A 22273-nucleotide genomic window follows, 5' to 3' on the forward strand; every position below is an offset into this window, starting at 1 on the left:
CAGCAGTTCTGTGGCTCCCCAGGCTTAGGGTCACTTAAAACTAACTCGGAAACCTGGGGCCAGGCCTCGGGTTTTGGGGAGCAGGAGGGAGTTCCGGGCTGGACACCACCTCAGGCCAGCAGACCAAGACCCCATTGGATGGGAGTGCCCAAGGGTTTGGTGTCTCTGGGGATTGGTGTCTCTCCCAGTGACATCTAGGGATAAAGTCTCTGCTGCTCCCTAAGAGAAGGGCTTGGTGGTGGCCCAGAATAGTGGCAGTGACAAGAGCACTTATGGCGTGCCAGACACTGTACTCACCATTTAAAATCTAATGGCTCACTTATGCCTCTCGAGGTGTCGTTACCATCCTCATTTTAAAGCTTAGGAAAATGAGACACAGAGAGGTTAATACACTTGCCCAAGTTCACACAGCCGGCAGAGCTAGGACCGAATCAGACAGCTCAGAGCCCACACCTCTCACCGCCCACCTCGTGCTGTCTTTCCCAGGGGGCAGCTGGGCTGGGGGATGGAGAAGCAACAGTCAGGACAGCTGGGGACAGGGTCTCCTTGTCCCAAGTCCCTACGACGTGTGGCTGTCTCAGGTAATCCCCACAGGGTCTCGTTTAGATGTGAGAGATTTTTACAGCCCAAGTAGTGAGACTGCGAGAAATCGAGTCTCTTGCTCAAGGCCACTTTTCAAGGACTGGAACCTGCTTCTAACTCAGCCAGCCCATGACCCTTCAGCTGAGGTTTCGGGAGGACCTCTTGAAGCCACACACTGTGCTAGGTACACACTCTGCGGCCATTTGTTGCCCTAAGTTCCAGCAACAACCTTGCAAGGGAATGGTGTTGTTATCTCCACTGACCGGCGAGGAAACTGAGGCCTAGAGACGCTGCGACCTTTGGCAGCGGGACGCAAGTCTCCAAAGCGCGTCTCAAGGGTCCTCTTGCCCCCACGCGCCTTGAGCATTCAGCCAGGGCGCCTGGGGACGGGAGGGTCCGTGCATGGCGGAGGCAGCCTGCCACCTCGTTCTCGCTTGTTTTGGAGTTGGTGTAAGTGGCCGGGAGCCCGGAGAGCCAGGCTGGAGCCATTAGCCACAGAACCACCAATCTTCCAAGGGACCAGAGCTGGGCTGACGCCCGGACAGCAAAGCCCGCAGCCCCGGCCGTCTCCCCTAACGCAGACGGGCCTGTCCACGGCTGCCCGGAAGCCCTGCCAGCTCCTCCAGGGCTGCGCTTTTATCTCTGCCTGGAAACTGCCAAGCGCACCATAAACCGCCCGAGCCGGCGCCATTCCGGGAGCCTGTGTCCGCCACACGGGCCTCCCCGCCAAAGCATAAGTCCGGCTGAAGGGGGCCGAGGGAGTCCCGCTGGTGTCCAGGGGGCCCCAGCTCTCCTGGCGAGAGGGGGACAGGAAGAAGGGCCCACGAGTCATCGCAGGTTATCTCTGGGCCTCCCTGCACCCATCAGCCCGATAAGGCTCACCGTGTACACGGGCCAGGTGTCGTCCTATACGCTTCCCTATAAACTCTCTTGGTGCCCACAGCAGCCCCCGAGCCAGATGTGATTATTATCCACAGTCTACAGATGAGGAAACTGAGGCACAGGCCTGCGTTCACACAATCAGAAAGAAACAAAGCCAAGATTCTCCCTGGGAGAGCCAGCCCTGCTACCTCTATGGGCCTCGTCACCCTAAAGGGGTATGGGTTTGCCAGTGGCAGGGAAGGGGTTCGAGACAAAGGCGCGTGACCTCCGGCTCCCAGCATGGTGCTCGGCCAGCCCAGGAGCCCTCCACCCCCAGAGACAAAAGCCCAGACTCCGGAGCCCCAAAGACATGGAGTTACTCGCTGGGTAAGCCTCCTAGGCCTCAGTGACCTCATCTCTAAAGTGGGCACAGCAGTCCAGGGCCTGGCAGAGTCCGAGGGCAAGGAAGGTCCAGGATTGTTCTAGTCCAGGCTCTAAACCACAGGGACCAGGGAGGTGTCTCACCCACTCCTGCCAGGGCAGGCCGGCACTGGGCCCTGGTCAGAAAATACGTGTCCCAGGCTCCTGCCCAACCCTCGGCCCCCTACCCAGCATCCCAGCCTCAGCCCAGAATCTGCAGGGCTCCCCAGGGGCCTCCAGGAGCTGCAGATGCAGCGTGAAGACCAGAGGCAGGAGGAGGGGCGAGGTCCCAGGGGAAAGCAGGGGGGAGGCTGAGGCCGTGCCAGGGCCCCGCCCGCCCGGTTGAGAGGCCCCTTTGTGCCAGCCAGCCCCGCCCCCCATTTGCCATCTGCCCGGTCCCTGGAGTCTGGTCACCCCCGGCTGCCGAGTTCGCTCACATGATGCCCCCATCTGCTGTGAGTCAGAAGGCGGGGTCCACGGGGCCTCCCCGAGGATGGGGACAAGGATGGGGATGGGGTGCCGGGCCCCGCTCAGGCTCCGGTCCAGGGGGGAGGAGGCTACACTGGGGTCTGGGGTTGTGCTGCCAAGTTTCGCCCGTTCTCCCCTCCTCCTCCGACATCCCCACGGCCTCCTCCGTGCCTCCCTGCCACATCCCAGCCCATCCTGCATCCCTGAGGCCGGCACAGCACCCCGCCCCACCCATACACAGCTTTTGCCCGGGATGAAGGGACCTGGGGCCCAGTTCAGCTCCACCTCCCACTCGCCCTTCCCCTCGGCCACCAAGCTGCCCCTAAGCATGAGCCCTAACCTAGCAGACAGGGACTGGGACGGCGCGGCCAGCCCCACATCATAAACCCATCCCACCCTCCCCGTCCTGCTGGGGTTGCAGCCTGGGCCCCCAGCCCCACACGGCACCCACCTGGCCCGGTTGCTGGTGGCCGCGCCCTGCCAAATGCCCCCATCTCCCTTCCCCTGCAGAGCAGCTTGGGACCCACCAGCATGGTCCACCCAGCGCCATGACATGACCCATGCCGGGTCTCCAGCGCCCCCCAGCCCCCCACCTCGCATCATTTCCTAAACCTTTTCCCACGCAGCGTCCTCTGCTAGGAATGGCCCCTCCTGTCCCCCGTGCTGGGACACACATGTCAACGCCTTCTCCCTCCCACCGTCCTCCCAGTGCACTGCCTTCTGCAGAGACTCCCTGGTCCTCTGTTAACCTGCTAATCTCACCCCCTGTCTTGTTTGTTTGTGTCCCCGAAAGGGGGTGTCACACCAGGCTGACTGCCCGGGCCCAGTGGCTCAGGCCAGGGCACAGCCCCTCCCTCGTGGCCACACCTGGAGCCCGAGCTCTCCCTCACCTGCACTCTCAGAGCCAAGCCCCAGCCCCCCGGGCAGGACACCCATTTAGCAGCCGGGGCAACTGAGGCCCAGAGGAGAGGCAGGGCAAGGTGGCTGCAGTGATGCTACGGCTGAGGCGGGTCTGTATCTTGGGTCCCTGGGGGCCCTGTAGCAAAGTCGGGTGTCCCACCCCTGGACATTGGCAAGGAAGACCCCCAGGACCCTGGCCTGGGCTCTGGGGAAACCAACGTGGCAGCCTGTGGCTCCTGCTGACCAGATAGGCTCCTTCTCACCCAGCCTCTGCCCCAGGGAACCCGCAGGGAGGGCAGACCCCTGCCCTGGGTCTGGGCCACACAGGAGTTCCCAGAGACCTACCTTGCCTCATTCACTGCCACGTCCCCAGGATAGCATGGAGTACACAGTAGGCACTCAACAAATATTTACTTAACATAGCTGACTTCCTTGGCCCCCTGAAGGAGCCACACCGGCTATTCCTACCCGCCCCACTGGCCCCAGGCCCCAGCGGCCACACATGAGCCCTGCCTGGACTCGTCCCCCACCCCCCTCAGTAAAAGGGCCCCCGTCCCCTCCCAGGGGCCCTGAGACCCCAACTCTGCGCACACAGAGGAGGCTGGTGGTGGGGGAAGGATAAGAACCACCGGTTTCCCACCCCCGGGTGGGGGCGGGCGGGAGGTCCTATCAGTCCCAAGCAGACGGGAGCCCTGAGGTCTGGTGGTTGGCGGGCAGGGGCCCTGGGTCCCCAGCCTGCACTTCCCGTCTTTCTGCCCCGGCTCCCAGGACCGTCTCCCGCGTGCCCTGTGTTCAGACCCCACTGCCGGGACCATCTCCTCCCAACGAGGGACTTGGCGGTAAAGAGCAGGACCCTGCCCCCAGGACAGCTGCAGGGACCCCGCCCGCAGAGGCGCCGTGCCCAGCCCAAAGTGCCCTCTCTTCCCTGAGCTGGCCCGGCTTCGCGTCCCTGGACTTGCTATGTGACCATGGGCAAGCCACCTGCCCCTCAGAGCCTCAGTCCTCCCATCTCTACAGTGGGAGCAGGGACCTCACAGCCCAGAGAGCAGACCCCAGCTTGCTGGGACCAGTGACTGTGCCACTGTGAGCCTCAGTTTCCCCAGCTACCAAACGACTCGTGGCCCTGAGAGGTTCTGCTCCTCTTGGGCCCAGCCCCCTCACCCCGGCATCTCCCTGTTCAAGCACCCCGACTCTAGAGACCCCTCCACAGCCATGCTCAGTTGGACCCCACAGAGATACCGACACCCCCCACACTCTCTGTTCAGCCGCCACACACATACACACCCCCATGCCTCCTCCCGCCTGCTGTCGAGCCCTGGGACGGGTACCTGGTGCCAGGTGGAGGGTCCTGCGTGGGGGCAGAGGGCCGGACCACCTTCCAGGGTCCACCCCGGAGGCTGAACCTGCCGGTCCTGGTCCCCGCAGGCTGCCGAGTGGGCCGGCGCATGCGGGAGGCTCCCAGCCCCTCTCCTGCGGCGGCCAGCGGGCAGGGCGGGCAGCCAGTGCGGAGCCGGGGGAGGGGCCGGTGTGTTTGGTGGGGGACACCCCCCTGCCCCAGCTGGGCTCCTCCCTCCTCCCTGAGCTCGCTGGGCTGGGGATGACGGAGGATGCCATGAGTCACGCAGTTCTCCGAGAGACACCAGAGGGGGCAGGACTGAGAGGGCTGAGACCATGACCCTGGGGGATGCCCGTGACTCAGCACCGGGCGAGGGGTCACCTCAGCCTCACCGCTCATCCAGGCAGACAGGTGCCAGGCTTCAGGGACGGGCACAGCTGGGGATAACTCTTCTTCCTCACCCTCCATCTGTCACTTCCCCGGAGCTGGTCTCCCCAAAGTTCCCGCAAAGAGCCCAGGGTTGCCACGGCAACAGGCCCCTCGGATGCTGCCCTCCCCCACCCCCGGGCCCAGGCGACAACTGCCCCTTCCTGAAGGAGAGTCCAGCCTCCTTGGCAGCAGCCGGGAGCCGGCACTGACCGGCAGGGCGGAAGGCAGGCCGGGAGGCGGGGGGTGTCAGGCGGCCTGGCGCGAGGCCAGCCGGACACGCACAACTCACCAGCTGACCCGAGTCGGTCCTCACCGTGAGGGGCCCGGCGCAGTGCTCCCCGAGCACCCACAGGTTCAGCACGCCACGACTCAAGTTCTGGATTCTGAGACCCCGGGGGCTCCTGGAAACGGCCTCTGTTGAGCCACGGGGGAAACTGAGGCCCAGGGGAAGAGCCACTCCTGGCGGCTCCAAAAGCTCGGAGAGAGAAATCTGGAAACGGGCCGGCGCAACGCCCCTGCCCCCTCTGGCCACTCGCCTGCCAGCGGCCCCTCCCGCTGCCAAGTTCGCGGCCCGCGGAGCCGGGAAGCTCCGGATAACTCACTCGCCCTGCGGAGATTCCCGGCTCCCGCAGCCCGGGCAGAAGGGTCAGAAGCCGTGAGGATGTCACAGCCTGAGGAGGGCGGGCGGCGGCGGCAATAACAGCAGTGAGAACAACAGTGATGAATCCCAGCCCCTCCTAGCGCCAGCGCCACAGTGCCACTGCCTCGTGCCGAGGAGCCTAACCTGTGGCTCAGACCCGCGCCCGGCACCTGCCAGCCCTCAGCAGATGCTCTCCGTCCGCGTAGGGAGCAGGAGGGGACAACGCGGCAGAGACACGCAGCTCAGGGAGCAGAGCTGACCTGCCCAAGGTCGCAGAGCCGGCCAGTGCCAGGCTACGGGGGAGCCCGGGCGGTGGCTCTATAGCCGGCTCTCCAGCCACTATCCGCCCGGCCTCCCCTGGCCTCCGGCGTGGGGGCTGGACGCGTGGATGCTCAGGGAACTTAAGGTCCCTTTGCTCCGGGTGGGACCTAAAAGAGGGGCTGGAAAAGCTGCCCGACGCCACGTGGAAGCAGCAGGCAGGGAGCTTTCCAGGCAGCCCTGGAGCCCGGCTGCTGCAGGTGAACTGCGCCCCTCACCCGCCTGCCCTACACCGAGCCGCAGGGAGGGGCAAGAGCAGCAAAGCCACGCTGTGGGGTGCGGGGAGGCCACAGGCCAGAGCGTCCAGAAAACGGCACTGTGCTCCCCACACTGACAGCCTCGCTGTCCAGGCCGTGGGCACAATGCCCAGGCAGGCGGGCACGGTGAGCACTTGGCCCCTGTCAGGCCTGCCGCCCCTCCCAGGGCTGCGGTGGGCACTCCTTACTGCCAGGGCAGGACGGTCAGCCCACACTGTGGGGCCAGCACACAGGGAGCAGGAGCGAGTTATCCAGGAAGGGCTGGGGAGTCCCTGACATGCCATGTCCCTGGGCAAGTTGCTGCCTCTAAGCCTCAGTTTCCCCAAGGTCAGTCCTTCAGGGCCTGGCCAGCTGGTAGCTGGGGCAGCCTCTGCTGATCCCCAGGGGCCAGGCCAGCAGGGCAGCTGTCCCCCCATTCCCCGCCCCGCAGCCCACAGAGGCTGCTGACCAGCAGGGCACATGGAGGGTTGAAGACTCCACTCTCTGCAGATGGCCAAGGGAGGGACCCAGCAGCCTGGAGCCAGCTGTCACCCTGGCCACACAGGAGAGGCCTGTGGGGCAGCCTGGCCGGGGCAGGAGCTGCCTTGCCAAGCTCTCCATGCCCCTCCCACCCCCAGGCTTTGCAGAGACCTACTATGTGCTGGGCACTGTGCCAGGCTCTGGGGCGGGCAGGTGGGGAAGCAGCCCCAGCTCTGAGTCTGGCCAGGGAGACAAGCCTGGCTGTCACCGTGGTGACACTCGGAGTTGGTTATCAGCACCATAGAGCCCAGAGGGCTCTGGGAGTCAAAGGAGAGAAACCAAATAAATTATTATTAAACACAATACTGTCTATTATCAGTACTAACAGTAGGACTAATAACAATCCGCCATGCCGGGAGGGTTTACCGCGTTGGACACTCTGTGTGGGGCATTCTCATTTCATCCTTGCCACTCTGTGGGCTGGTGCCGCTAGTATGTTGGAGATGGCCGGAGACACGAAGTAACTTGGCCAAGGACACACAGCTGGCACGTGGGCTCTAACCAGACACCTGACACCAGGCGTCAGGCCCTCGCTAGGCACGTAATATTCACCACCTCCTTTGGTTCTCACCACAGAAGCAGGGCTGGGACCCCCCAGACCCGACATGTAGGGATGGGGGAGCGGGGAGATGTCAGAAATGTCCTTGCAGCGTGGGGGCACAGGATGGGGTGCGGGTCTGGAAGGCAGGGAAGAGCCTGCCCGTGGCACAGGGGATGGGGGGGCCCTGCAGCATGTGGGAGCCACACCCCCCCACCCCACCCCGCTTCCAACACGCAGCTGGAGCTCAGCGGGAAGGGCAGGGTGCCCCAGCCCCAGAGGAGGTCATAAGCTTTAGTGACCGGTGACAGAGGCCATAGACGCGGTGACGAGCACGGAGATCTGAAGGTGCAGGAAACCCTTCACTTTAAGGGACAAAGGAGGGGGGTTCACGCTGCCACTGAGAAGTCAGGAGCCAGACTCCCGTCTCGGGCCAACTGGCCACTACTCCCAGCCCTGCCAGCTGGGCGACTTGGGCAAGCATCTCTCTATCCATTCATCTCCTCACCTGTCAAGTGGGGACAAAAACAGCACCGCCCATTGGGCCAATTAAATGAAGCCACATGGGTAGAGCTCACAGCCCAGGCCTGGCACAGCACGAGCACCCTGATGCGCTGGCCTGGGCACTGTTGCTCAGGGCAACCCGCAGAGCAGGCAGGGATGGGGCCACCAGGGAGGTAGGAGGAGGCCTATAGAACCTGTGGATCCCAGGACAGGGATAGGAGGTCGGGCAATCCTTGTTGCCCACCGGGACTGAGTCCTGGGGAGAGGCCCGGGTGAGTAGGAGGACATCCTGGGACTGGGAGGGGGTCTTTAGCCCCTTGTTCCATCTCTAACCCTCCAGCCAGAGCAGCATTTGAGTGTGAACCAGCCTTGCAAACACTGAAGAGCTGTACCCACCCATGCGAATGGCCGTGGGTGACCACTGCCTGCTCAGAGATGGGTCTTTATTGGACAAGAGCAGCTCAAGTCCAGACTTCTCGCCTTGCAAGCTGAGTGACCTTGTAAATCATCGAGCACAATGCCTGGCACACAGTAGGTACCTAATAAATGTGGGCCAATGTCATTATCACCATAAAATCAACACACATGCCAAAGGCCCGGCACTCCACAGTGTGGAGCGCCCTTTCACATCCACTACTTCCTCTACAAAACAGTGATGATCGTTCCCATTTAACAGAGATGGAAACTGAGGTCAGAGAGTGGATCTTCCCAAAGCCTCACAGCAAGTCAGCAGCAGAGTCGGAACCTGAACCCAGACCATGTGTTTTATGGCCTGTGCTCCCAGCCACCTCCCGGTTCATTCCCGTGGGAAAGCCTCCTGGGGACGGGGGCAGCCGCAGCCACACAGTAACGCCACCTCCCATCACGCCCGCCCCAGGGCCCAGCAGGGATGGCATTGCGCATGTGACTCAGCCGTCCTCACAAAGGGAGCTGTGTGCCCTGTGCCCTGGGCCTGCCTCCGCCACCCGCAGCCCATCCCCCAGCTGGGGAAAGAGCAGGGAGCGTGACACAGCCGAGATGGGGGGGGCAAGAGCTGGCCTCGGCCATTAAAATGGCACGAGTCCGACGGAGCTTCAAGCCCGGGCTTGGGGTGCAAGAGGCTGGTGCCAGCTCAGTGAAGGAATGAAAGCCCAGACAGGTGGGAGGAGAGCGCCCCGGTCCTAAGCCTATTTTCTGAGACCTTATTTGGTGCTCCAAGGACAGGCTCAATCCAGCCGGCTCCCTCGGGGGTGGAGCCCGTGCAGGTGCCCTGCCCACGTTTACCTGTGTCCGGTTTCAAAAGCACCGTGGCTGTGGTCAGGCAAGAGCCACTCCCCGGATGCCAGCCAGGCTCCTGCGTCCATGCCTGGCCACAGCACTGGCCCCTCTCCACCCTTTCCCCGGAAGGTTCCAGACTTGGAGCCCACGGGCCCCTCCTGAGCTCTTATCCTGTGCCAGGCAAGTGCCTTGCATTTTCTCCCACGGTGCTGTCAGGGAGGCTTTGCCCCATTTGCCAGAGGAGGAGACCGAGGCTGGGGCTGGCGGCTGGGGGAGGCCAGCCCAAGAGCACACAGGATTCAAGCCAGGATGCGACTTGAAGTCTTGTTTTCCCCCTTAGTACCCTCTTCCTGGTTCCGATGGCATCTTGACCGTATGCCAACAAGTGGCCTTGGACCTGGCGCAGACAGACTTTCTCCCTCCCCCATGGTCACCGTGTTCCTGCCCTGCCGGGAAGGGGCCGCTGCAGAATGCAGTTCCTTAGAGTTCAGGCTGGCTGGGCCTCCAAGGGCCACCCCCGCTGACCGCCCCGGGGGGCAGGCACGCCTGGGTGCCCAGCTGCCTGAGATAGAAGGTAGACAGGGTGGCCGGCCCCTCTTCCTGGGCATGACGGAATGTCTGACCCTCTGCTCCCAAGGGCATTTGGCAGGAATGTTGGATCCAGCCAGAACAGGCCTAGGTCACGATGGCCGCGCCCCTGCCCTCCAACCTCCAGAAGCCCCTGAGCCCAGGGCAAGGATGGGGGCCACCTCTAACAAGCCTCTCCTCGCCCTAATCACATGCCTGCCAGCCTGGGCCCCTCTTGCAGGGCGCAGGCTGGGCGTGCAGGGGCCTGGCTTTCCCAGGTGAGACTCTGCCTGCCTCTGGCCTCAGGGTGCCCCTCTGCAGCTCAGGGACTGGAGCTAGGTGCCCGGGATGGTGGCTTCACACTCTCCCTCTGGAGCCAGGACCGCAGCCCCTCGTCCAAGTGTGGCTCCTGGGAGGACCCCTGCCCGGCGCCCAGCTTAGAGGCAGCCTTCCCTGGGGGAGCCCGGTGGCTGGGGGGCTCCATCCTGCCCCTCAGCCCAGATATGCTCCTCCCACCATGGCCCAAAGCCCTGCAAAGGGCCAACCGTGGGCTCTGGCACCAAACAGTCGGGACCGGACCTTTCCTCACCACAGTGTGCCCCTGTAAAATGGGCCTCTGGGAATTACAATGTCACTGCACCATCCTGTCCTTGGTTTAGCATCAACCTCTGCCCCACCCCAGTTCTCTTGTGAAATGCAAATTTCCCCAGTGTGTAGTGGGGAGCGGGAGAGGCTTCTAACTCCTCTCTAGGGGCCTCCCTTCCTGAAGGAGGGGGCCCAGACTTGGGATGAGGTCACCTGCGTCCCCTCTCCCCCAAGGCCATCCCAACTGCAGCTGCCCCCAATAGTTGTGCTCCTCGAATCAGCGGCTACTTCTGCCCTGGCCTGCGAGGTAGGCCAGGTGCCTCTGGTCAGGCAGTGAGGCATCCTCGCTCCTGGGCCAAGGGAGGCAAGTGAGGCCCAGAGAGGTTTAGTGACTACCCACAAGGTGGCACAGCAGTGTGCAAAGATGGCAGGATTCGCTCCATCTTGAGGGGGATAATGCGCCATCTCACTGGACTGTCACGGAGTCCCCAAGGTCAATGCTATCAGCCTTGACCTCCCCATGCACCCCACCCCCACCCCAACACACGCACACACCCCGACTGGTGCCCAGCACAGAATGCACTAAGGTTTTGGCTGCAGGAGACCCACCTGGGGGGTCATCGGGGCACCTCAGTGTCCTTACCTGGAAGTAGCTGCCACCACTTCTCTGTCGGCCAAGTGAAGAGCTGCTGTTGAAACTACTTTGTGGAAAAGCCCACGGAGCACCCAGCCCCCAGCCCCTCCCAGAAGGGCCGCCTTCTGCACGTGCCAGGGAGCCCCCGGGGTCTCCCCCTAAGTGCTGGGGCGCAGGTGGCTCAGGAGGCGTAATGGCGCCATGATGACAACCACCCATTAGCAGGGGCCCATTTGCTGCCCACACACCCCAGGGAGCCAGGTCGGTGGGGCGGAGCCGGCCCAGTGCCAGCCCCCCGCCCCCCCGACTCCAGCCACCCACCTCTGCCTGGCTGGCTGTGGGGCCCGTGAAATAGGGTGTGCAGGGGCCAGGGGAGGGGCCCACTGCCCTGTCCGCCTCCCTCATGGCACAGATGGGAAACAGGCCCCTCCGTGACGGCTCCCTGTCCCAGGGCGTCCTCCACTGCCACTTAGGAGCCTCACCACAGAGGCCTGGCCCAGAGTGGGTAGCAGCCGGTGGTGGGCCTGGCCCAGAGGGGACCCTTTGACTTTTACCTCGTGCCGCCAGGGTGGGGACGGCTGTGCTGCTGGGTGCAGGGGACTGGGGAGAGGCAGAGGGACCCTCTGCTGGCCCCTGACCGTGCACACCCCCAGGCCTGGGCCCTGTCCCTTCCACTCCGCTCACCAGGGAGGCTGCCTTCTTCCCCCTTGTCAAAAGTCAAGCAACCCTGGCCAACCTGCTCCCAAACCGGTTCCCCAGGGATCCCAGGAGGAAGCAGGCTTAGGCCCAGGGAAGCGGGAGGCTCTGGGTCCCTGCCGCAAGCCTCCCGTCCAGCTCTGGGGTCCACCGTCTCACCCTTGCCCTGACGTCCCGCGGTCCCCTCCTCTGAGCGCTGGGCACACGCCTCACGCCCTGCCAGCTTCCCAGTGCCAGGGTGACCCCACTCTGAGCAGCAAGGAGTAACCCCAGGACAGCCGGGACCTCCAAATCGGTGCCCCCGCTTGGAGACGCCCGGAAGGTGAGCAGGCCAAGGGCCAGGCCACACGCACAGGGACCCTCAGGGCAATGAACCAGACCCGAGGGACGGCCAAGGTCAAGTGGGCCAGGCTGGCAGCCACCCCCGCTGACCTCTCCCGCCCCGTCCCCCACCTCAACAGCAGCTGCCTACCTCCAGGTCCAGGCAGGCTCCTCGCCAGACTGCCTGGGCCGCCTCCGCCTCCCTGGGCGCACGGGCCGTCTGAGCTTGTCTGGGCAGGCGACAGCCCCAGGTGAGGCTCCGCCTGTGTCTGGCCCCACTTCCGGCCGCCCCACAGCTGCAGCTGCCACCACCCCCTCTCATTCCTGGGTGTCCCTGCAGGGCTGCCCTCCCCGGTGGGTGCTGAGGCCCCCACCCCTCACCTCAGCTCTCCGTGGACTTTGGCACCTCTGCACCGGGCAGCGGGGCCGCTTAGGGTTGCTGGGTGAGCCGGGGGAGCCGCTGGTGTCTCTGGGTCTCAGGGCCCCCCCAGGGCCTTTGGGAGGTGCTGCCCCCCATCCAGAATCTGCCAGCCCTTTGTGAGTTTCTTCCTGCCTCCTCCCTGAGCTGAGGCCCCACCTGAATCCTGGGCCCAGACTCACCTGCCTGTAATAAAACCAAACGCAGCAGGCAGGAGTGAGGGTGGGGTGCGGGGGGATGGGCCTCCTGCTCGCACAATGTCCAGCCTCCTGCAGGACGCGGGACAAAGGGGGAACTGAGGCAGACAAGAGTGGGCAGGCATGGGAGCCTCTTCCTGGGGAAGTGCCCTGGGGGTCTCTACCCCACAGCAGAGGCGCCCTGGGCGCACCCGTCCCCTCCCCCAACACGAAGGAGGTGCCTGCCCTTGCCCCCTCGCCCCTGCCCCTCCTGCTGGCCCCTGCTCCACCTGCAGGCCTCATTCTCACACCCAGGCACCCACTCCCAGCATCGAGAACTGCCGCTTTGCTGCCGCTGCTTCTAAGACACGGTCCAGGAGTCCCGATTCATTCTCCAAAGGCTGTGTCAGCTGCCGCTGTGGGCCAGGCCCTGCGGGGCGCTGTGTGTCCATAATGCACCTTAGGAAGCCTCCCTGACCCCCACCCCGCTGTGTCCCCCACAGCCGCCTGGGCTCCCCGTCTCTGGCCAATCCCCCAGGGGTGTGCTCCGCCGCCAGGTCACCAAACCCAAGAACCAGCGCAGGGCCTGGTACAGAGAAATGTGGGTGAAGGAGGGAGTGCGGGAAGAAGGAAAGGATGACGAGGGACGACAGGACGGCTGCAGCCAGGCACTGCGCAAGCGCTCACGGGGGGCTACTGTGCTCCCACACTGTTCCCGGCACGGGGGAGACGGCAGCCAACAAAACGCAAAAATCTCTGCCCTCTTAGAGCTGGGGGAGACAGACGACGAATCAATAAGCAAATGAATATGAAATACATCCAGTGGTCAGAATTATGGAGCAAAATAAAGCCAGGAAGGGGGGAGAAGGTGATGGAGGCTGAGGGTGGGCACAGACTCTCTCTGAGAAGCGACTCTTGAGCACAGACTGGCCCCGGCTGGGAGGGAGCCTTTGGGTTGTCAGGAGTGGGCAAGTTCCAGGTAGAAGGGACAGGACGTGCAAAGGCCCTGGGGTGGGTGCTTGGTGCGTTCACGGAACGAGGAGGAGGCCGGCTCGGCTGTGTGGCTGGATGAAGGAGTGAGGCCAAGAGGAGGCCAGGGAGGTGACGTGAGGGTGGACGCACAGATGGACGGAGGGGAGTGGGGGTGAGCACAGGTCTGGCGAGTTGCTGGAGAGGCTCCATCCCCCGAGCAGGCGAGGAAGGGCTCTCTCTGCCGGCCACAGCTCAGACCCATCCCTGGAGACCAGCCCAGACCCCTTGGGGTTCCTGGTCCCCAGATCCCCTCTCTGCTCTTCCCCATGGCAAATTCCCAGCTGCTGATGCCACTTCTGCGGCTGCTCTGCCCAGCAGGAAGCTGGGAGCCCCCTGGCTGGGCACAGATGGGGGGCACCGGGAGGCAGATGGAGTGTCTGAGAGGGGGAGGCCTGCAGGACGACGCCTGACTCCCAAGCCCCAGAGTTCCGCCACGGCCCCCGAGATGCCACCCACTCTGACAAGGACACCAAGGGAGTCCCTGTGACTTCCTGTATACCCACCGGTGACTTCCCCACTCCTGACACCACGCTCCACCCGCACCCCCGCTGCCCCCGGGGTCCCTGGCATGCGATGGTCTCCCCATCTCTGCCCGGAGCCCTGGCTCGGACCCTCCTTTGCTGGGTGCACTTGGGGAAGTTGCTCAAGCTCTCTGTGCCTCAGGTCATCTATTAAATGAGGACTCGCGCCTTTGCCCTGCTTGCCTTCCAGAGGAGGGGAAGGGATGGGGGCAGGAGATTGCTTCGGCAGGCCCCGCCAGGGCAGGTACCTGAGGGGCATTTGTGAGTGAGGGGCTGGATCTCTGGGACCCCCCAAGCCAGGACCTAGCCCAGCACCCAGATGAAGGATTCAATGAAACGGAGCCGGAGAGTGTCCAACACGCACATCTAATGGCCGCAGAGATGGCAGTGACAGCTATGACCCTGGCCACCAGGCACCGCGCTAAGTCCTTGATTCCTCGCCACACCCCGGGAGGCAGCAGCCCCCGCGTGCAGGCAGGGCACAGGGGCTGAGGAGCACGACTGAGCTCTCACCAGGACTCCAGGCCCTTTACCCACCCTGGGTGATCCCAGCCTCGCTCTGCTGCCCACGCCCACCCCTGCTCGGGGGGACCCCAGCAAATGCAGACCCCTTCCCTGTCTGGGCACATGGGAGGCGTGGAGGGGCATAAGGGGCCCCCAGCTCGGACATCTTGTGCCCCAGCAGGGCCCCAGGCTCAGCCTCCACGCTCCCCCCCCCCCCCCGAGAGCTGTTGCTTCCCACAAGGCCGGGGGTGAGCTTCCCGTCTCTGAGGGCAGCCAAGGTGTTGTTGCTCAGTGGGGGGTGATGCAGAGAAGCCACCTGCCACATGTACGGGGAGGACTAAATAGTCTCTAAAATCGCTTCCTGCTCCCAGGTTAGTTTACGTGGGCCACGTTTCACTAATTCACGTATTCATCCACTAGGCTGATATTTGCACAGTAACTGCTGGGTGCCGGGGCCCTAAGCTTTAGAAAACAAACCGCCCATAGGGCAGGCAGCGGGGGCGTGATTGCACGGGGCTCTAGAGCAGACTTCCTGGGTGTGGATCCAGCTCCACTTGGTTTATCTCCCTCCGCCTCGGTTTGCTTATCTGCAAACTGCGGCTGAGAGCAGAATCTATCCATGAAGTTGTGAAGATTAGACGAGATTGAACGAGACGATACTAAAGTGCTTCCAACCACGGCCGCACAGGGTAAGTGCCCAGTAAATGCTCGCCGTGTCCAAATGCAGAGGGAGCTTAAATTACTGACCTTTCACGGCCCCCTCTGGTCTTCCGTGTTGCCTCTCTGTGGAACGGTATTAGCCTCTGCTCCTTGCATGGGAACAACAGGACAACTTTCCTCCGTTCCGGCCACATCTGGAAGAAGTGGTCTCTCTCCGTGGCCAGATGTGGATGTGCGAGCCCACAGCTCCACGGCCAGCCCTCAGACCAGCCCCACCACCCCCACCAGGCCTTTCAGAACAGAGGCGGAGGGCCGGCCAGTGGTGTTACCTGCCTCCCGCGGTAAGTCCATTCCCACTCTCTGTAGCCTTCAGTCACACGCACATCCAGTCTTCTAGCTTCTGTCTATATGTGAGCGTCCATCTGCACTCCGTCTGGGCTCAGGAGACCTGATTCCTGTCCTGGGGCTATCACTCACCAGCTGTGTGGCGGGTCAGGCCCTTCTCTGAGCCTCAGTGTTCCTCATCTGTGAAATGGGAATAATGAGAAGGTCTGTCCTGCAGTGTTTTCAAATGAGAAGACCCAGGGCAGGGGGCAGGGGGCAGGGGGCCACTCTGAAATGCACTGTGCCAACAAGAGCCTCATCTGCCTGTCCCAGCATCTCTGAGGCATGTTATCTGGCCCCATTTTACAGATAAGGAGACTCAGGGCAACCAAAGACAGCTCACGGCGCTTCACCCAAGCCTCCGTGAGTCAGCAGCGTCAGGCCACATCCTTGGTGTTCCGTGATGTTGCGGGAGCTGTCCCTGTGCAGCATCATGGGACGTCACCAGGTTTGCCCCGTGTCTCCATTTGACTGAGTTCTGCCAGGGTCAAGATCGGGGCAACTGCCCCTCATATATGCAGTCTGTCGTTGTGCAAAACATTACGAGGCATGTGACCGTAATTTAGTTTTGTTTATATAATTTAATTCTTAATAGTGTGTATGTTTAACAGCCAACTCACTAAATGTCTAAAATCGTAACAACCAGTTCTTGCAGGCCAGAACAGCAGGCTTGGACACACCACTGGCCCCCGCCTCCCCTGGCCCTGTCCTGTGTGCCCAGCCCACCTCCCTGCAGGGACAGTTCAGGGAAGCTGGTGAGGTCCTGTCCATCTCCTCTAAGCAATCCCAAACGCCTGGTCTCCTCCTACCAGGGAGGGGCCCTGAAGAAAGGACTCTCCAGCGACAAGCTGTGGTCACGGGGCCGTTCAGCCCGAACGGGAAACACTTGGGAACAGCCCAAGTGCCCAACACCAGGAACTGGCCCAGAAAGCACAGCCCAGCTCTGCCCTCCGGGTGACCAGCCTTCTCATTTTGCCCGGGACTGTTCCTGCTTTAGCACTGAAATTTCTGCATCCCAGGAAACCCCACAGTCCCAGGTAAACCGGGAGGGTTGGTCACCTCTGCCTCGTGGTTATATGGTCACATCAAAAATAAAGTACTTACGCAGTGGGCCATCCGTATAAGTTGGCAGGGGTGGGCGACTTGAGCATCCTTGGATTTGGCATCCTTGGGGGACGGGGGCTGAACCTAATCCCCCACGAACACCGAGGGACCGTTGTAACAGTGAGGGGCCACTGTAACAGTGACATTCAGTGACACAAGCAGAAAAGAAAGGCAGTATCTCCACCTGTCGCAGGGATCTGTCTCCCCGCTCTGAGACAGGGCAGATGCCCTGCACTACTCAGAAGAGCTCTGCGTAGCGTGAATGATGGTGGAGAATTTCTGTTTCTGGGTAAAGCTGAGGGGGGGCAGGGACACGGGGCAAGGAGGGACAGCCCCACGCAGTGGGAGAGCATGGGACACTGGAGGTGGCCTCAAATCCTAGCTGCGTAACCTTGAGGAGGTGGTCACCACTCAGCGCCTCAGTTTCCCCTCTGTAACATGTTTCCTCCTGCCCCTGGATGGTTGTGCAGCTTCCGGGAGATCAACGGTGGGAGCAGGGTGCCTGGTTTGTCACACGCACTTAAGCGATGCTATTAGGCAGCAGAGCCGACAGGATTGTGGGTGCTTTTTTTCTATTTTAGAATTATTTCCATGATAGCCGTTCTAATGCTTTTCGTGCAATCAAAGCAAAACCAAACTCTATGTCCCGTGAGCATCGAGGTACACAGATGTCTATAAATAGAGCTAGAATCCAAATGTTGGGCTGTGGCGGGGAGTGCCCTGGGGACCGCGGCCGCGCTGGCCCCGAAGCATGCCACCCTTGCAGGTGGAGGAGCTGGCAGGAGATGCAGCTGGGGCCTCCCCGAGGTTGCACCAACCATGTCGGAGCTAAAACCCCAGCAGGCGGCCCTCACTGCTGAAGACGGAGGCGGGTGGGCGCAGCCGCTCAGTCAGAGGGTGTTTGTGCTTCCGGGGCCCCACACAGAGTCTGCTCGCCCCGCAGAGCGGGCTCCGCAGTCTGGGGGTGCCATGCCCCAGAGGGAGAAAACTGTGCCCCGTCACCCGGAAGGGGCAGCCACGGCCCCTCCCACTCGCACGAGGATAAATCGCTGTGTTTTTCCACGTGTCTCTGAGCTCCTGTCGCAATAATGAGAGCGTCTTGTGCAGGCTGAGGCGGGCGAGGTGTTTAGGATGCAGTTTGAGGTGCTCGCTGTCAGGTGCCAGTGGCCCTGCGCCTCACTTCAGTCCTCACATGACTCTGCGAAGGCGGGCTGTGTGATTAGCCCATGTCATCGTCAAGAACAAAAACAAACAATGAAACAAAACAAGGCTCGGAGAGCCCATGTCACTTGCTCTGGCATTCCAAGCGGCGGAGCCAGGATCGAAGACCCTACTGGCTTAACCACTGCGCCATCCTTCCTCCCCGGCTGATCCTCAGGCCGACCGGCGTGGCAGGAGGTACACTGAGGCTGAGTTTGTAGGCTGGAGCTGCAGTCCCAGCTCTGTCTACGCTCCCTGGGTGACTTTGGGCAAGTCCCTTCTTTTCTCTGTGCCTCAGTTTCCTTGTCTGCAGAACCTGCAGCTACGCTGGACCAGGAGTTACAAACGACAGTGCCCACAGAGGCCAGGCGGCAGAGCTGGCGAGAGGAACAGGGAAGTGGGGGTGGGTGGAAGGCAGTAGGGAGTGAGGGGGCCTGGGGCTAACTGGAGAGTACAGGCCATATTGGGGGCACTGCCCAGCTCCAGTGAATTGTCACTTGACAGAATACGGGCCCCATGTGGCTTGATCAGGTTTTCAAGCGATGCCAGGAATTTGGCAATTATGTGAAAATCTTAGTTGTTAGAAGTTGAGAATTAATTCAAATGGATTTAAAGCTCGTTGGAAGCCAGACAAAGCCTGTCGAAGGCCAGATCCCACCCACGGGCCCCCAGCTAGCAACCTCTAGGCTGCACGTCAGACACCATGGGTGCTCCTCGATATCCACTTGCCCCCTCTGTAGCAATACAGCCCCCTCTGTTCAGCCCCCCAGAATAAAGGCGTCATTCCCTGGGTTCCCTTGCAGCTACCTGTGGCCACACGACCAAGTTCTGGACAGTAGGATGTGAGTGGCAGTAAAGTCCGCAACTCCTGGATCACGTCCTTAAAAAGAAGAGGCTCAGCCTCCTCCTCCTGCTTCCCCCCTGCCCGCTGACCGAAGGACATGGTGGCAGTGGCTACGGACAGGACTCCACCATTATTCTGTGTCTGCTACGGCGACCAAAGTCATAGCCTGCCTTGCGCGGGCTCCGTAAGGGATCTTCCTTGTGGTTCATAATTTTAAAACCAGAAGGTTCCCACAGTCTTCGACCTCCACCCTCACTCCCATCCACATACCCATTTTATGGGTGGGGAGACCAAGGTTGAGAGAGGCAAAGAGTCTCTAGGGCAGACACAGCACAAATAAGACTGCAAAGGAGCTCACCGTTCAGGGCGGAGGAGGCTACAGGGGTGGGGACAGTACGGTTCACACTCTCTCAGGGTCCCCTGCATGGTGGGCAAGGCCTCCCTTCACTGTCAGGGCCCCCCACGAGCCCCAGGTTTGAACCCCAACCCTGCGTTTCTTTTGTTGTCTGTCCCCAACCCGCCAGCCTGCCTCTCTCCAGGCTGAAGACAGGACACTCCCGTGTCCGCATCTCACGGCTGCTGCGTGACCTCCAGCAAATCACTGCCCTCTCTGGGCTCCTCTCCATCTAGACCCAAGGCCTCCCACCGCAGTCTCTGATTTGATTTGGTGATGGTGAGCAGTACTGGTAATGTTTTAAAGGTGACTACAAGGTCGGGAATGTGAGTAGGGGCTTTCTTCCCAAGGGGCTGGGGTGTCAGGCACTCAGCACTCCACCCGCCTCAGCCACTGGCTCAGCCTTTCCCCAGAGATGCAGGGGCCATGGGGGCGGTGATCTGGATGCTGTGTGGACACCCCGAGGGTCAAAGTCTAGGCCGATCAGCCAGTGGCGGAGAATAAACCCCTCGGCTGGTCAAACACCTGCAGGCTGCACCTGCCGCTCTGCAAATACGCCTGCCCTGCCACGGAGCCACAGGAGGCCCAGCCAGGGCCACCCACCCAGCCCTGCCAGGCCTCTGCCGGAGTGAGAGAGGCCTCCTGGGCCCAGGGGCACCACGGTCAGCCCCAGGGAAAGCCACAGCCTGTCACAGAGACAGCCCAGCCCTGAAGCCACGAAGACCAGGGGTCAAGTGTCCCCTTCATCACCAACTCACAGTGACTTTGGGCAAATCCCTTTTCAGCTTTGAGCCTCAGCGGGCCTAGTCTTGGCGACTGTGGTATGTTATCAGGCAGCACCATGGCAAGAAGAAAGAAAAACCAAAGATAAGCTGGGTTTTCCTTTTTTGGAAGCTTGCAGAAGCCACCAGATAATGTTCAAGGTTAATAAATCAAGAAATGGCAGTGAAAGTGTGTTATTTACTGCTCTGAAGGTAACCGCCGTATGAACTAAAACTGTTAGTAGTGGGTGCCCCTGGGGAGGGGTTTGGAGGAAACTGGGGTTTTTCATTAGAAGTCCTTGGTACAAGTTTGTGTTTTTTAATCTCTATTGAGAAGGGTTTATTAAAAGTGACTTGGCCTCTCCAGTGTTGCTTTGAGAGATCACCACTAGCCACAGAAGTGGTTTTGGCCTATAAGACCATGCACTAAGGTCACATGCTCAAGTTGCGGAGTTAGGCTGCAGAGTTCAAATCCCTGCGCTGTAACTTACTAGCTGTGTCGCCTTGGGCAAATTACTTAACCACTCTGTGCCTCAGTTTCCTCATCTACAGGATAGGAATAATAATAATTCCATGCTCCTGGTGTGTACAACAAACCCTCAATAACCGTAAGGCATTGTTATTCTAATATGTTATCCCTATAACTCACATAGGCAATTGTTGTACAAAAATAGGATTAGTATGCTATACGGTGTTTGCAACGTGCTTTTCTTTCTCTTGCCAAGATATAATGGACATCATTCCGGGTCAGTACATGCAGTTCTCTTCCATTCTTTTTAATTAATGCAAGAATTCCATTGCACAGAATGTAAAATTACTTAGCCAAAATCCTCTATGGAACGAAATTTAGGCAGTATCCATTTTTAGCATAATACACTTTGCAGTAATTAACATATATTTTGGGGCTATTTCTGAAGGATAGATTCCTAAAAGAGGGATTGCTAGGCCATGGAGTTGTGCAATTAGAAATTTTATAAATATTGCTACATTGCACCCCCTTAAAAAGTAATATCAATTTCGATTCCCACCAACACTGCATGAAAGCTCCCATTTGCCCACATCCACACCGATATTTTTTAACTTTTGTCAATCTAGAGAGAGGTGATTTCATTGTTTTACTATGCCTACCTGCAATTATACTTGAGACTGAATAGCTTTTCATAAATCATCCGTTTTTATTTCTCCTCCTGTGAAACAAATGTTTATACACTTTACCCATTTTTAATTGGGCTTTTTGTCATTTTCTTACTGATTGACAGGACCTCTTTGCATATTAGAAACCTGAATTCTTTAATACTTAAGAAACAACTATGTTCCCGTGGTCTACTGCATGCTTTTTAGCTAAATTCTTGGTGTCATAGAAAAGTTTTACATTTTTATATAGTTCAATGTAACATTCCTTTATGACTTCTGGCATTCATATCTTGCTTTAAATGGCTTTTTCTGATTGGAATTTATTTAAACAATTCCCCTGTATGTTCTTTTAATACTTTTATAGTTTTTGTTTAACATTTAATCCATCCATCTTTATTCCATCCAGAATGTCTATGCGTGTGTACATGGTGTGAGGCAGGGGTTCAATTTTTTTGTGGAGTAAGCCCTTTTTAAAAATTGATACATCATAGTTGTCCATACTTATGGGGTATGTGTGGTATTTTGATACATGTATAATGATCAAATCCGGGTAATTGGGATATCATTCACCTCAAACATTTATCATTTCTGCTTGTTGGGAACATTCCAGACCTTCTCTTCTAGTTAGTTTGAAATATGCTCTCAATTCTTGTTAACAATCGTCACCCTACTGTGATCTAATTTTGCTTCTAAATGGAGAACCAATTGTCCCAGCACCACTTGTTGATTAATCCACCTTTTCCTGCCTGACTTGTGCTAACTGTTTTGCCAAATGTATCTCTCTTTTGTTTTATCCATTCTTGTGACCAGCACGTGGCAGAAGTCTGTAAATGCTGACTTTGGGAGCAGCTGAAATGACGGCTGAACGACAGCTAGCACACGGTGCAGAAGAGAACAGGGGTCAGAACTCAGATGGAAACGAACCAGAGTGGCTCCCAACATAAATGAATAGTTGTGGCTTTGGTTTGAATTTTGCTTTTGAATCAACTTTATTTACTTACAATAAAATTTCCACATGTTAAGTGTACAGGTTGATGACTTGGCAAATGTGTACACGCGTGTAATAAACACCCCAACCAAGATGTAGAATATTTTCATCTTTCCAGAAAGTTCCTTCGTGCCCCTTCGCAGTCAGTCTCCCCTCCACTTCCACCCCAGGCAACCATGATTATTTTAAACCATACAAATGCAGGACATCGATAAGGCTTGCGGAGAAATAAATAACCCAGCTGCGGAATGAGCCCGTTGGCTGAGGAGGAAGCCGGCTTCCCCTAAGGGAAGGGACTTCTCCCCTGGGGCTGACAAACAC

At 59.7% G+C, this 22273-nt stretch overlaps 1 protein-coding gene and 1 long non-coding RNA gene across 6 annotated transcripts in view; one reads left to right on the forward strand and one right to left on the reverse strand.

The window, feature by feature from the left end:
• The window catches only part of ADGRG1 (adhesion G protein-coupled receptor G1), a 36931-nt gene extending 24855 nt beyond the window's left edge, over positions 1–12076 (reverse strand). The window contains exon 1 of one of the 4 annotated variants that reach the window (XM_045533631.1): positions 11984–12076. The gene's annotated coding sequence lies outside the window, so the exon portion shown is untranslated. Of the gene's footprint in view, positions 1–4559; positions 4733–10824; positions 11052–11983 lie in introns of those variants that run through there. The other 3 variants (XM_045533632.1, XM_045533630.1, XM_045533633.1) reach the window with 3 other exon arrangements.
• LOC123625276 lies at positions 11555–19986 on the forward strand. 2 transcript variants are annotated; one of them, XR_006730447.1, is made up of 6 exons: positions 11555–11833; positions 15094–15172; positions 15284–15484; positions 15837–15975; positions 16340–16564; positions 18635–19986. It is a non-coding gene; the product is annotated as an uncharacterized LOC123625276 (long non-coding RNA). The 2 variants fall into 2 exon arrangements; XR_006730446.1 differs by lacking the exon at positions 11555–11833 and having other exon boundaries at positions 14697–15172.
• Positions 19987–22273: the final 2287 nt, after the last annotated feature.

This window comes from Lemur catta, chromosome 20 (assembly GCF_020740605.2).
Source record: "Lemur catta isolate mLemCat1 chromosome 20, mLemCat1.pri, whole genome shotgun sequence".
Classification (NCBI taxonomy): Eukaryota; Metazoa; Chordata; class Mammalia; order Primates; family Lemuridae; genus Lemur; species Lemur catta.